Here is a 14889-nt window from a genome sequence, read left to right on the forward strand (position 1 = left end):
TTGACATTTGTGCCCAGATGGCTCAGCTCAGTTCTGCTCACTCGTCAGATGCCAACTCCAGCCACAGGCTCTGCACAGCCTGTCACCCTGTCACCTCCTGTCTGTATTGGGAAAGACCAATCTTACCTTCACCATGATAGACATGGCCTTGGAGCTTCAGTGGCTCCTCAGGATGACAGAGTACCCCACGACCATGGACTCAACACGGGCTGTCCAAGCATCATACTGTGAGCCTTGATTTCCTCAAGTCTAATTATTAAGTTTCTTCATAGAAAGCTTAAGCCATTCTGATCTCATTTTTTTTGCCTTCAGTATTCAGTCTGTAAGTGAAAGCAGACTACAGAAGAACCTGCTGAGTGATTTCATCCATATGAAATTGAATAAAAGGCAATATTTATAAAATCTGTTCTGTAAAATCAGGCGGTTGCTTGGGGTAGCTACTGGTGGGAAGGGCCTTGAGAGCTTCTTGGATGCTTATCTTGGTCCTTTTTGAGACCTAGATGTTAAATTAAACCTGTGAGTCACTTAATCCAAAGTCCATTCTCCTCTTCTTCCTGTCAAAATCCTCCTTTCCTTGTTTGGGCTGAGGGAGCATGTGGTTACCTGAAAACTACATTTTTCAATCTCTTTTGGAACTAGATCTGGTCATGTGATCTGGGACACATGAGATGTAACCAGACATTCTTGGTGGGACTTCAAGGATAACTCCTTGAGGTGGACAAGCTTTGTGACTGCATCCTTCAGTCTTGCTAGGTGCCACAGGACTTGGCCATCTCAAGGGCTTATTCATATGCTCCTATGGAAATCTCTCCCCATGCTGTTTGTTCATTAAATCAAACTCACTGAGTGCTCACTAGCTGCTGGCATGTGTTGACTGGCTGTTGTAGTGTTCCATGTTCTGAGCCAGGCCTAGGAAACGTCCAGGTGACAGGCAGATATGAACTGGAAAGCGCAGACCTTGGCTACCACGGAAGGTGTGAACAGCCACTGGTCAGACCTTGGTTAACAGGGAGGTGTGAACAGCCACTGGTCAGACCTTGGCTGACAGGGAGGGTGTGAACAACCACTGGTCAGACCTTGGCTGACAGGGAGGGTGTGAACAACCACTGGTCAGACCTTGGCTGACAGGGAGGTGTGAACAGCCACTGGTCAGACCTTGGCTGACAGGGAGGGTGTGAACAACCACTGGTCAGACCTTGGCTGACAGGGAGGGTGTGAACAACCACTGGTCAGACCTTGGCTGACAGGGAGGTGTGAACAGCCACTGGTCAGACCTTGGCTGACAGGGAGGTGTGAACAGCCACTGGTCAGACCTTGGCTGACAGGGAGGGTGTGAACAACCACTGGTCAGACCTTGGCTGACAGGGAGGGTGTGAACAGCCACTGGTCAGACCTTGGCTGACAGGGAGGTGTGAACAGCCACTGGTCAGACCTTGGCTGACAGGGAGGTGTGAACAGCCACTGGTCAGACCTTGGCTGACAGGGAGGTGTGAACAGCCACTGGTCAGACCTTGGTTAACAGAGGGAGGGTGTGAACAGTCACTGGTCAGACCTTGGCTGACAGGGAGGTGTGAACAGCCACTGGTCAGACCTTGGCTGACAGGGAGGTGTGAACAGCCACTGGTCAGATCTTAGCTGACAGGGAGGGTGTGAACAACCACTGGTCAGACCTTGGCTGACAGGGAGGGTGTGAACAGCCACTGGTGAGACCTTGGCTGACAGGGAGGGTGTGAACAGCCACTGGTCAGACCTTGGCTGACAGGGAGGGTGTGAACAGCCACTGGTCAGACCTTGGCTGACAGGGAGGGTGTGAACAACCACTGGTCAGACCTTGGCTGACAGGGAGATGTGAACAGCCACTGGTCAGATCTTGGTTAACAGAGGGAGGGTGTGAATAACCACTGGTCAGACCTTGGCTGACAGGGAGGTGTGAACAGCCACTGGTCAGACCTTGGCTGACAGGGAGGGTGTGAAGAACCACTGATCAGACCTTGGCTGACAGGGAGGTGTGAACAGCCACTGGTCAGACCTTGGCTGACAGGGAGGTGTGAACAGCCACTGGTCAGACCTTGGCTGACAGGGAGGTGTGAACAACCACTGGTCAGATCTTAGCTGACAGGGAGGGTGTGAACAGCCATTGATCAGATCTCAAAGTATGGAGCTTCTGACTTTTAAAGAGAATCTAGAATCTTATTTTATTTTTTGAATTAATTCTGCCAGGAGGTAGGACTTCTAATTTTGACAGAGTAAAACCATATTTGCCTTTTAAAATATTACTTCTCTTTTCTCTTCTTCTCCTCATCTTTGTTTGTTTGTTTCGAGACAAGGTCTCATGGAGCTCAGATGCCATCAAATTTACCATGGAGCCAAGGGTGACCTTAGGATTCTTGATCCTCCTGACTGTGCCCCCCAAGTGCCACAATTACAGTTGTGCACCACTGTGCCTACCGATATTATATTAATTTTCTTTTGCCACACAGCAAATTTCCACGAACTTAGCAGTGTAAAAACATGTATTCGGCCAGGCGGTGGTGGTGGCGGCGGCGGTGGTGGTGGCGGTGGTGGTGGTGGTGGCGGCAGCGGCGGCGGCGGCGGCGGCGCATACCTTTAATCCCAGTACTCGGGAGGCAGAGGCAGGCAGATCTCTGTGAGTTCAAGGCCAGCCTGGTCTACAAAGCGAGTTCTAGGAAAGGCGCAAAGCTATACAGAGAAACCCTGTCTCGAAAAACCAAACCAAACCAAACCAAACCAAACCAAAACCAAAACCAAAACAAAAAAACCCATGTATTTGATGCTTAATGTCTCACCAGGCGGGCTGAAGCCAAACTGCCAGTCAGAGTGGGGTCCGAGGCTCCAGAAAGAATTTGCTTCCATGCTCATTCAGGTTGCTGAAGAAATTCTGTTCCTCGCAGCTGCAGGAATGATGTCATGTGTTCTGGCTCTTTGTTAGGGATCACAGAGCTTCTAGAGACTTCCTTTCGGTCTCTTCTATGTGGCTCTTCCATCTTTAAAGTGGTACTCCACCAAACCTTCTTGTGCTTTGAATTCCCTGATTTCTCCTCCCCACAAACCAGAAGCTTTCTCTGCTCCCCCACATGTTGGAGGGGGACTCATGGTTCCAAGAGGATCATCATATAATTTCTGTTTCAATATTATGTAATCATAGGAGTGACATCTCATGTAGACAGGTTTCATTCATACTTAAGAAGGAAGGGATTATCAATATTAGGCCCTAAAACAAACCCCAATATTATTCAGAAAATCAAAATCATCACAGCATGTTCTTTGAGAATGACAGAATAACAAAACTCGAGGGCAGAAATAACTGTGAAATCTCAAATGTTGAGAATTAAGCAGCAGACTTTTAAATAAGCCATGGGTTGAAGATGATCACACAGCAAAGGAGAAGTTCCTTGAAAGGATTAGAAAGAGAATCACAGCCCCTCAAATGTAGGGGATGTGGCCAAGCAGAATTTCAAGGTAAACGTAGTTTTTAATGACTAACTCAGAAAACAAAGGGTCCCAGAAGAATGCAAATTAAATCCCTAACAGATGCTAGATGATAATCATCAGAAAGGAAATTGATAAAAACATGAAAATAGGGGAAATAATAAAAGCAAAAGTCAATTATTGTAAAAGAAAACGTAAGTAAAAATCTTAGCAAGTGAGTGATGTCACATCAGCCCAGCAGAGGTGAAGGAGTTTGCTAAGAGATGGAGTGACGAACAAATCAGGTATCTTAAAGGAAAGGTCGGTGACACTCTCAGAAACAGGCAGACAATCTAAGCTAATTTGAGGAGAAATAGAAAGTCAGAACAGAGTAAGTAAAGAAACTGAATTACTAATTAGAAGTTTTTCCATAAAGAAAAGTCTGGGCCCTGATGGCTTTCCTGGTGAATCCTGTCAAACATTTGAAGAAGAAAGCATGACAGATGTTAAAGAGTTGAGGAGGAGACACATACTTTCTGATTCTGAGACCAGAGACATTGGAAAATAGCATGTGAACACAAACAAAAATCCTTATAAAGTATCACACCATTAATAAAGGACAAAGACCAAATTGCTGTGTGAGTGCATACAGAAAAATGACAAAATCTAATATTCATTCATGATGAAACTCACAACAAACTATGAAATTTATCAACCAGATAAGAGGCATCTGTGGCAAAACATCACACTCTATAGTGACAACCTACAGGTGCACGTAGGCTTAAGGAAAAAAGACAAAAATGCCCTTCCATTTCCAAGTTCTGTTTAATATTATGCTGGAAGTTATAGCCAGCCAATTAAGTGAGCAAAAGAAACTAAAGACATCTGGATTGGAAAAGAAATAAAATGCCTGCAAGGGGTATGTGCAGAGGGTGTGCAGTTCCGGAGAACTCCCGCTTCAGAGCAGAGTGGGACAGCAGTGGGTACCCCAGAGGTGTGGATTTAGAGTATTCGAGGTTGGAAGCAGCAGAAGCAGGTGGTATTTTAAAGTAGAGGGAGCAGACAAGCAAAGGCTTAGGGTGAAACAGCAGTTCTCTTTCTGAGAAGTAGGAAAGTTGTAGGCTCACAGAAACTACGGTGAGCACCAGGAGGGTATAATCTCTCACTGAGCCTGAGGTGAGAGGATTATGAGTTTGAGGCCAACCACAGTTTGAAGATGTGTTACAGAGAGAGAGGGAGAGAGAGAGAGAGAGAGAGAGAGAGAGAGAGAGAGAGAGAGAGAGAGAGAAGAAAGGAGAGGAAGGGCAGGGGCCAGGACATAAGGGATTTAGTAGGCTACATAGAAGTTTTGGGCGAGTAATTATTTGCTATAGGAGCAAAATACACATGTCATTGGCAGGGGGCATAAAACTGTGTATTTTGACAACACCATGTTGTGTTGTTTTTATAAAATTCTCATTGATATACTGCTTACAATATGTTAGTACTGTCTGAAGTTTAAACTCAAACCCATCAACAGTTGCCCTCAAACTTTATTTCCACCAAAAGCACCTGGAAGTATCCAAACAGAAAAACTAGAATTTCTGACTTAGTCAATCTGAGAGAATTAAAAATTCAGCCAAGGTTCCCAGGAGAAGCGGATTCTGCTGCTACAGGGAACCTGGTTTAAGAATTACTGTTTCACATCACCCTTTGAGAGAGTTACCGTTACTATGACTTAGAGGGAGATGGCTCAGTCAGTAAGTATTGGAATGCAGGAGATACTAAGTCTGGATCCTCAGAACCCATGCACAAAGCCAAGCATCATAGTGCATGCCTGTGATCCCAGCACTGGGGAGGTAGAGACAGGAGGGTCCCTGGGGCCTCCCAGACAGCTATTCTAGCAGAATGGGTGGGTGGACTCCAGGTTCAGTAAGAGATGCTGCCTCAAAATACAAGGTGGAGAGTGACTAAAGAAGACACCTGATGTGTAACACACAAACACACATGTGTGAGAGCACATGCACACAAGAACATAGGCATGCACCCACATGAATGCATACACACAAATGCGCACACACACACACACACACACACACACACACACACACACACACACACACACAGAGGATGAGAGAGTTAGGAGGTGTTAACTGATGCCAGAGAGTGAGGAAGGAATCTTTGAGGAACTCTTGAGGCTATTCCAATGAAGAAGTATTTCTGTGAACTGGGATGAAGCCAGAATTTACAAATGCATTAGGAAATTTAGAAATGTATTAATGTACAAAATGACTAGTTGAAAATGTAAGAGAAAAATCAATAATCACAACTCGAAATATTCACTTTAGGTGGATAATCAATATTTGTTGCTTTGAATATACTTACTTTCAACGTTTTTGTGATTGATGAAAATAATACTGTCTGAATAGGGTAACCTTGTTAAACACATTGCTTTTGAGGGTCAAGAACGAAACAGTAATTCTTCATGAATCTGCTTGGTTCTCACATCTCGATCTAAATCATTGCACCTCCCTGTTTTTCTTCTAATAAACAACGTCTTCCTTAAATAGTTGCCACTCTGTTGTTTTTGAGATCTGAATCAGAGACTGTAACACAAGCCTGCGAGCTCCGTCTTGTCATTTTGTACTGTGTATCTAATTAAAGCTTCTTGCAAGTTCATGAAAAGACCTAACATTAAAAAAGCAGTGTATATCAAAGACAGCCTTGGGGCAGATTCAAGAAGGGGTTTCTTCATTAAACTAAGCAAGTTTGATTAAAAGCCAAGTAAAGTAATAATAACTTAATTTGTATTTAAATATTTTAAAAATATTGCTCAAGCATAATCATCTCATGTTAACTAACACATTGAAGGTATGGGACTGAAAATGGGTCACCTCTTGTAACCAGTGCTCCAGCCTCCCAGGACACCCTGCAGGTGAGTAAATGACCTGTGGACAGCACTGTGTGTTCATCTCAGGAAGAGAACTGGAGCTGATTTCACTGAAATCAGTTTATAATTTCGACTCACTTCAATCTATTCTTTTGGTCAGAGTCTGTGTTACACAGCAGCAACATGAACACCCCACTTTAAAGGGCTCATGTATTGTGGTTATTGTCCTGTGATTATGGATGTCCCTTTGGGGTACAGACTTGAGGACAAAGGCCACTGGACTTCCCTTGGAAGACCATTAGAGTGATACTTTCACTCTGCTCTTGGCCACAGTGTCCCCTGACTAGTGATAGCTCCCAGAGGAGAGAAAGGTCATGGTATTTCAGCAAAAGAATGAGTTGTGCAAGTCCGAGTTAGGAGTTAGGAGCAGTTGCTCAACACGTGTCTAAGTTAGAATCTCCCTGTCAGGGCCTCTGAGATGGCTCAGTAGGTGGAGGGGCCGGCTGCCATGATTGGTGACCTGAGTTCCATCCCAGGGACCCACATGGTGGAGGGGTGGAGGGACAAAGCGCTCTCTCTCTCTCTCTCTCTCTCTCTCTCTCTCTCTCTCTCTTTCTCTTTCTCTCTCTCTCTCCTACAAGTTGTCCTTTGACTTCTACATGGATGCTGTGACACACACAGAGAAGAAAAAGAAAAAGGAAAAAGGAAAGAATGAAAAAGAAAAAGAAAGAATTTCCATAACAAAATGACATTGTCCTTTCATAATCTTAAGTCAGAGTGACTGCAGAGGTGGGGCCTGAAGGAGCAGAGGCAAAGCTTGAGGCTTTCCTACATGCACTCCACCACCCAGTGCTAAACAAGTCCCCATTTCAGCAGAAGATCTTGTTATTACACAGAGAGACCACCTTCCCATCCATGCCACTCCCCAGCCATCTTCAGGCATGCAAAGTAGATGTTGTAGTAATAAATAAATAAAGGAAAAAGATTTTGACATTTTCTGACCAACAGAGAGATTGCTAAAAGCCATTTAGATTCCTTTGTTCAGGCAGTTGAGACAACCTTGGACACGTAAGAAGCTCTTTTTGCTCCTGTCTTTCTTTACTGAGGACCTTTCTTAGGGGATGAGGGAACAGCAGGGGTGGGGTTGGAGGTTGGGGGGGGGACTCCTCTTCAGGAACTCTAGAGGACTAGTCTCTGTGGCTCACCATCCTTCCAGGAGTGACAGCTGGGAGTCTTCTCCCTCTTGTCCTCCCACCACTAAGGTCCCTTCCTGAGTCACCTTGGAGCAGAACCATGAATGGCCAAGTTAATGTCTGATGTGTACACGTTGTTTCCAGAGGCTGTCTGGATTGGCCAGTGTCTTCTGCTGACTTTGGAGGCAAGCTTGCATTTAGGTGCTGGGTTTTGCTCCTTTCTGTTAAATAGTAACAAAATCAACAGAATTCTTCAAAAGGATTCCCAGAGAGAAGAAACAGTAAAGGAAAAAAATGTGTGTGTATATATACGTGCATATGTGTATGCATGTTTGTGCATATATATGTATATATGCATATATATATACATATATATGCGTGTGCATATGTGTATTCGTTTTGTTGTCTCGCATTGCTCCCTGCCCTCCACCCCAAGATGCAGCGCCTGCCCTCAGATGTCCCCTGAAAGCTCCAGCTGGAGCTGCTAAATCCTGTCGCTGTCCATCGCCCTGGTGCTTCCTCCTGTGCAATCCCTATTCATCTCCAGCGCCCCAGTTCGCCACAGTGGGCTGTGCCCAGGCCCGGGCCAGGACGCCCTCCAGCAGCGCCGGCGCTGGCCTGCAGGTGCGCCCCGCCAGCCCCGCCCCGGCCGGCCCCAGGCCCCGCCCCCACACAAGACCCCACCTCGCCGCTTTCGTCACGGCGACGTAAGCCCCGCGCATGCGCAGTGCGGCCGCACCCCCGGCCGCTCGCTCGGTATTATGATTATCGCTGGGTGCGGGGTTCCAGCGGTCGGGAGGGAGTTGTCGACGCCGCGGCCGCTGCGGACCGATGCCCGCCTGCCGGCTGAGGTAGGGCGAGTGCGGCGCGCCGGGCGGGAGCGTGGGCCGGGCCTGCGCTTCTCCCCAGCGGCCGCCTCAGAGGGGCTGGGCGGGCGCCGCCGCAGGCGGAAAGTAAGTTGCGCGCTCGGCCCGGGGCGCCCTGCGCGGAGGACGCGGCCCGCGGCGCCACCCCGGCCCCGAGCTCGCCGGGCCTGCGGGCCTCGCGCAGTCCGGCCCTGCCCTTGCGGCCGCCGCGGGATTGCGGCAGCGCGGGAGTCGCCGCGGCTCCGCGCCGTGCCCGCAGCGGGCCCCGGGCGGCACGGGCTCCGCGGGCCTCAGTTTCCCCGTGGGCCTCGGGGTCCGGCCGCTGTGCTGGGCGTCCGCGAGCGGCCGCCGCCTCACGATAACAAGGAGACGCGGTTGTCGTCTGTGGAGAAGGGCGCCGGGCTGCGGAAGGGGCAGCAGTGCGGCTCCCCGGGGACTGCTCGGATTTTTTTCGGGTCGGGAGACGCCGTTCCTGTTGATTTCTTTCCGAAGCATTTAAAATAAAAACAAACACCTTGCTGCCTTTTGCTTGGATTCGGGAACCAGGAAAGTGGCAACCCTTTATGCTTAGGCTTCCTCGAGCTGTGTTGTTAACAGTGAGTTCAGCTACAACCTAGGAGCTTCGCTGAGTTCGGGTCAGGTGCGCATTGGAGTAGAATTTAGCTCCGGGGTTTCTAAGACTATGAAAGTCAAAGGCTATAGGGTTTCTTACTCTCCCTTCCACTTAAAAAGCATATTCTCCAAGTCTCGGGAGCCTTGGTGAAGCCACCTCAGCGCTTGAAGGGGAAGTGAGTGATGGACCTACAGGTGTAAGGCTCCTTCTGCAGTTTTCCCCAGATTACTGTCCAACATCAAAAGACTCAGTTTGGATCCTTTGTAGGGCTTGGGACACACTTAACTTATCACCGTATGCATCGGTGTAGTCGGAAGCCTAGGTTGTCAAGGATTATGTAATCAGCTTGTTAATTTCTAATCTTGTTACAGTGCTTTCCAGATTTATAGAACCATTCCCTTCAGAAAATCTGTCTTCAACGTCTGCTTAAATATTTCTCTTGGAATTGGGTTCTTGAAGAGGAATGTTCTGTATGTGTGGTGATTAGAACGTACTAATTAGACAAGTTTCTTTGAAAGAACACCACATAGCAGTTCTTCTGACAGTCGGTGTTCTGTAAAATTGTCCCATTTTACAGAACTAGGAATGAAAGAAATTGCATGGCATTTCCAAGGTCACATATTGAAGCTGGGTAAAAAGTCAAGAGCACAGCACAGACTTATATTCCCATCTTCAAGGCTTTCAGATCAGAAACTTTCAATGCCACTTTCGATCTTTAAAGTTTTGCACAGCCAGTTACTATTTTACTTTATGCACAAAATTTTCTCTTACCTTGTTAGTAAAATTTTATACTATTCTGAGTATTTTAATGAATGATTTCAGTATGACACATTAGTTTAAACAACCTTCCTAATGCTGCAACCCTTTAATACAGTTCCTCATGTTGTGGTGACCCTCAACCATTGAATTATTTTCATTGCTACTTCATAATTGTAATTTTCTCCTGTAATGAATGGTAATGTACATTCTGTGTTTTCCAATGGTCTTAGGCAACTCAGTGAAAGGGTTGTTCAACCCCCAACCCCCACCCTACCCCCGGTCACGACGACCCATGGGTTGAGAACCAAGGGTTTAGACTAAGCACTCGAAAGTTTTTTATTTTTTTGCTTTTATAGACCAGACATACAGATTGGGTTTTTATTTGGTGATCATGTGACTTAATCACATAATCATAAAAGGAAGCCTTTTAAGTGTCTTTTAATTAAAATTGAAGGATATTTATGTTGTTTTTACTGGACACATCTACACCAGTGAGGGTACCTCCCTCATGTTGAAAGTGAAACTAAATAGAAAAAAAAAAAACAAAACGGTTGTTTTGGGGAGATATTGAGTGGCTATGCTTAGGCACTGGTATTAAATAAGATATGATTTCTTTGCTTTTGTACCTTTCTGAGCATCGGCTCATTACACTGTCTAGGCTGAAAAGGGACAAACAGCCTGAATTTTCTGACTTAAACACATAGGTGAGAAATATTGAAGGCCTAATTTAACATCATCTCAGCTACAAGCTAGAGTTTTTAGCTGAAACGTTTTTGTAAGAAAATAATTCAGCACCAAGTAGTCCTGGTACTTGGGAGGCAAAGGTAGGAGGGTCCAGAATTCAAGTTCAGCCTAGGCTGCATAATGAGTATGGCATCTCAAGAACAAAAGAGTGTGAGATAACACACACATATAATCCCAGCACTTGGGAGAATGAGATAAGAGGATCATGAGTTTGAGGCATGGGTTTCTTAACAAAATCCTGCTGTTCAGAATGCAGACTCCCCATTACGTGTAGGCAAAATCTTAGGTCTACTTGGGTAGAAAGACTGAGTAGATTTGGGAGGATAAACCTTTGATCATGTATTCTGGGGTCTTTTATCTGTTTGGAAGGCCGTTTCTGCTCTTAGGTGCTTGGAAGTTATTGTAGACCACCCAGGTAAACCGACAGGATTGGCTTTGGACAGGAGTAGAGACAGCCCCACAGAGCATGAGGCCGTGAACAGTAAGGGGTGCTTCTCACAGAAGGCCATAGCTGAACCAGTCTCATAGGCTAGAATTCCAGGCAGGGAGTAAGATGAGATCAGTTGTGAGAGAACTCAGACTTAAGTGTGTAGACGGGAGTTGAGGTAGACACAACACAACTGCACATTCTTTAAAGCATTTGTAAAGGAAGGAGGGTATGGCACCATCTTTGGGGTGTGTTTGCTTTTTGTTGTGGTTTGGGAAGAGCCACACTGTCAAATCTGTGAGGTCTGGTGGCCTTGAGAGTGAGCACTGGAAGTGTGGTGTGCTTGGGATGGGCTGGATCCGAACTGTTATTTTCACAGAATCATTTCCTCATCTGCTTTTCTGCACATCTGTTTTGGGTTGTGGCCTTGCACCCCTTGGGAAACCATTTCTTGCCATTGGAAGGAGAGAACCCAGGCTCCCTGAATATTCATCTCCACATTGTTACTTCAAGAGCATCTCAAGAAATGACCTTGGCTCCTCCATAATTTGGCCTGTGCTCAGTTAGGCTCTTCCATGCGGTTCAGGCCTCTGTCCTTTTCTTAGGCTGTGACCCCCAGTCTGCTGCCAATAGCAACTCAGTCCAGGGCAACTCAGTGACAGGGCATGATCTGTCCATGGGACATGATGCTTTAAGTGTCCCCATATGCAGAGTAAGAGGGTCCATCCATATATTTCTGTTCACCTCTCAATTGCAGATTTGCCTGGACCATTTATTGTTGGGTACGAAGTCAGCATTCTAGAAGCATTGACTACATATGGTAACTGGTCAAATCACAGCCTCAGTGGGCCTATTTTCTCAGTTGTTGACATGTGGTTACTTTCTCAGGCAACTCCTTGAAGGCTGACTGCTTTTGTCTCTATATCCCCGGGTGGGAGTCATGCCTGATACAGCATGTGCACTCAAGAAGTGTCTTGGTCACTTAAAATGACTTTTATAAGCCTACTAATGGAAACATGCCGGTTTAAACACAGCTAGGCTGGATTTTACTTGCTTTTCAGTCATACAGTTTTGGAGCTAGAGAGAAATCTTCCACTCTGCCAGCGTATGTAGATGCTGTCCTCCATTCTGAGGTTGGCACCACCACCTCTCACTCATTCCATGTGTCCCTCTGCCTTGCCCCTGGGCGCTGTGTTCTTGGATTCCACCTCTGCAGTGAGTCTTTTCTCTTTCATCCTCACCATCACTGTCCAGACTCTGGCCGCACTCAGTTTTAAGCCATTGGTAAGAATTTACTGGAGACCTGTCTGGTAGTCTCTGCTGTCTCCCAGCTCAGTTTCGTACTTCCAGTAGGACCGACCTTTTGCACCTGGACCAGTTTCTGAAGCCCCCACCTGATTGCTGTTCCTTACCTAAGACTGTTGGCAGCTCATGTCTGTTTTCATTTGTTCATGTAATAAAATTGTCAATGTGTTCGGGTAGATACTATACCTAACAGTTACTATACGTACAGATACTATACCTGGGTTACAGAACTGAATAAAACAGACATAATTCCTACCTAGTCAGTGAGGATGAGGATTAATGACTACATAGTCATACAGATTTGTGACACACAGTTGTGATGATAATGGTATAGGATGTTGTGATGCCAGTGAATATGGGGGCTGGTGTGTGACAGGAGGTGAGGACAGCACTGGAAATGATCAGTGACCTTTAAGCTGGTGGTAAAGCATGAGTTAGGGCCAGCTAGAGCTTAGAGAAAATTTGGTACCAGGCCCTTTGGATCTGTGTTCTACTTGTGATACTATACCATCACAGTATGCTCTCTTTCCATCGTAGTAAGGGATCTCTCCTGAAAGCCTCTTCCCCACTTCATGATTTCAGTTAGCTCAAGTACAGACAGATTTCTCTGGGATGCCTTCTGTGAACCCTCCAAGGCATATTTAAGGGAAATAGCACCTCTTTATTATTATTATTATTATTTTTCATTTTTATTTTTATGTCTGTCCCTGCAAGAGGTTGTAAACAGCCTGAGGCAGAGGTCTTCCTAGTTGGTGTCATGGAGAGTTGTTTAGGGGGCAGTTTGTTGTGGTTACTAGGGAATGTAGCAGTAGGTTAGGGAACTAACTTTACAGTTCTTCTTAGCACTTGAATCTCTTGGAAGGAAGATTGAGAAGCTGGAGGGGATCCTTGAGTGACTCTGATCCCTCTTACACCCTGTTTCTGTGTTATTCTGTAGAATTGTCCACGCTGGTGACTTTACTCTATAGACAGTGTTGAAGGAACTTGCCTTGCTTCTTAGGCCCTAGGGCTTTAGATACCATTCCTGCTGCTCTGCTATTTGATGGTGCATAGTTGCTGAGTACATGAAGTCCAGCTATCCCTAAAGTGAACCTGTGGAGATGGAAGGAAGGAAGAGCTTACCAAGTAACACTTTGAAATATGGAATCTTAAACCCACTACTCGCTCCTTCTCTATGTACCTTCGTATTGTCTTTCACTCACTGTGTTGGATAGCTGGGAGAAAAGTTTGATCTGTGAAACTTGGTTCACTATTTAACTCTGTTGGTTCTGTGTTGGAGAGAGTATAGTTTAGATTTTTAAAACATTTTTTAAAACATCAAGACAGGAATGGTCTATGAAAGTTCATTTTGGATCTAGGACAACGTGCTAATGTGTTCATAGATAGATTGTGATGCTGTATTGTACAAGAGGATTGTGAGTCTCTTTAATGATGATGTACACATGAATACGAGCAGAGATATTGGATTTTAAAGCTAGTGTTCTGGTTTACGTGGCTTTCTATAGGTTAAGTAGTTTTCTGTTGACATGAGGATTATAATAGTGCTAGAGAAATTTGAATGACAGTGTTTAGTCTGGTTTCAGGGATTAATTTATACCTCTGCTTGATGAATATTTACCAGTCCCCTTAAGAAGGAAACTGCTTTTTTGAAACAAATGGAGAAAAAAGTGATTTGCAAAGTATGGCAAATTTGTACTTTGGGAAAGGATAAAGTTTTAAGAGGTAACTAGAACTTGCTTGAACTCTTCTTGACTTGCTTGCCTGCTTTGGTTTGGGAAGACTCTTGCTGTCCCCAGATGTGGACAAGAAATCATAGGATTTTTTTTTCAAGTTGTTCCATTTTTAGGTGACCAGTAATGACCTAAGCCTAACTTCTACATAGTTGTTTATTCGTTTTTGGTTTTTCAAGACAGGGTTTCTCTATGTAACTGTCCTGATTGTCCTGGAACTCACTCTGTAGACCAGGCTGGCCTTGAACTCAGAGATCCACCTGCCTCTGCCTCCCAAGTGCTGGGATTGAAGGCGTGCGCCACCACTGCCCATCTAGTTGTTTGTTCTTAACTTTCTTTCTTAACTTAAATACAGATTCTCAACATCTCAAAAATTATTTGTTAATAATGCTTATCAGGTGAGCCTTTGGTGACACAGGTAGTTCTTCTGGTTAGTGACTGCTGGGGACAGCCCTTTATGGCATGTCAAAATTGGAGGAGACCAGAAATCCACTTTAGTACTTTGATTTCTCTGGGAATTAACGAGGCCTGGGTAAAAGGGAAGCACTGCATTATTATAGGAAAAATTTCTAGTCCTGGGTGTGGTCAGTGGGCCCGGAGTCCCCCCAGGCACAGGAGGGAAGCAGAGGGGCCCTTCACCTACCTTTGTGGCCCTGCTGTCTTATTTCTCATTAAATGGCCAGTGTGAGGATTTTAATAATAAAACAAATGTAAAAAGACCCTTATGTACATAGATTCCCAGTAATTATGGTTCCTTTTTTTTTTTTTGGTTTTTCGAGACAGGGTTTCTCTGTGTAGTTTTGGTGCCTGTCCTGGATCTCGCTCTGTAGACCAGGCTGACCTCGAACTCACAGAGATCCGCCTGGCTCTGTCTCCCGAGTACTGGGATTAAAGGCATGCGCCACTGCCGCCTGGCCTGGTTCCTCTTTTTAATTGTTTAAATTATATTTATAT

At 45.6% G+C, this 14889-nt stretch overlaps 1 protein-coding gene across 3 annotated transcripts in view; it reads left to right on the forward strand.

Annotated features, from left to right (window-relative positions):
* Nucleotides 1–8212: 8212 nt before the first annotated feature.
* Snrk (SNF related kinase) overlaps nt 8213–14889 on the forward strand; it is a 53321-nt gene continuing 46644 nt past the window's right edge. For 2 of the 3 annotated variants that reach the window (XM_052725235.1, XM_052725221.1), the window contains exon 1: nt 8218–8342. The gene's annotated coding sequence lies outside the window, so the exon portion shown is untranslated. Of the gene's footprint in view, nt 8343–14889 lie in introns of all 3 variants that reach the window. The other variant, XM_052725230.1, reaches the window with a different exon arrangement.

This window comes from Peromyscus californicus, unplaced genomic scaffold (genome assembly GCF_007827085.1).
Source record: "Peromyscus californicus insignis strain IS unplaced genomic scaffold, ASM782708v3 Scaffold_11__1_contigs__length_118956290, whole genome shotgun sequence".
In the NCBI taxonomy this organism is placed as follows: Eukaryota; Metazoa; Chordata; class Mammalia; order Rodentia; family Cricetidae; genus Peromyscus; species Peromyscus californicus.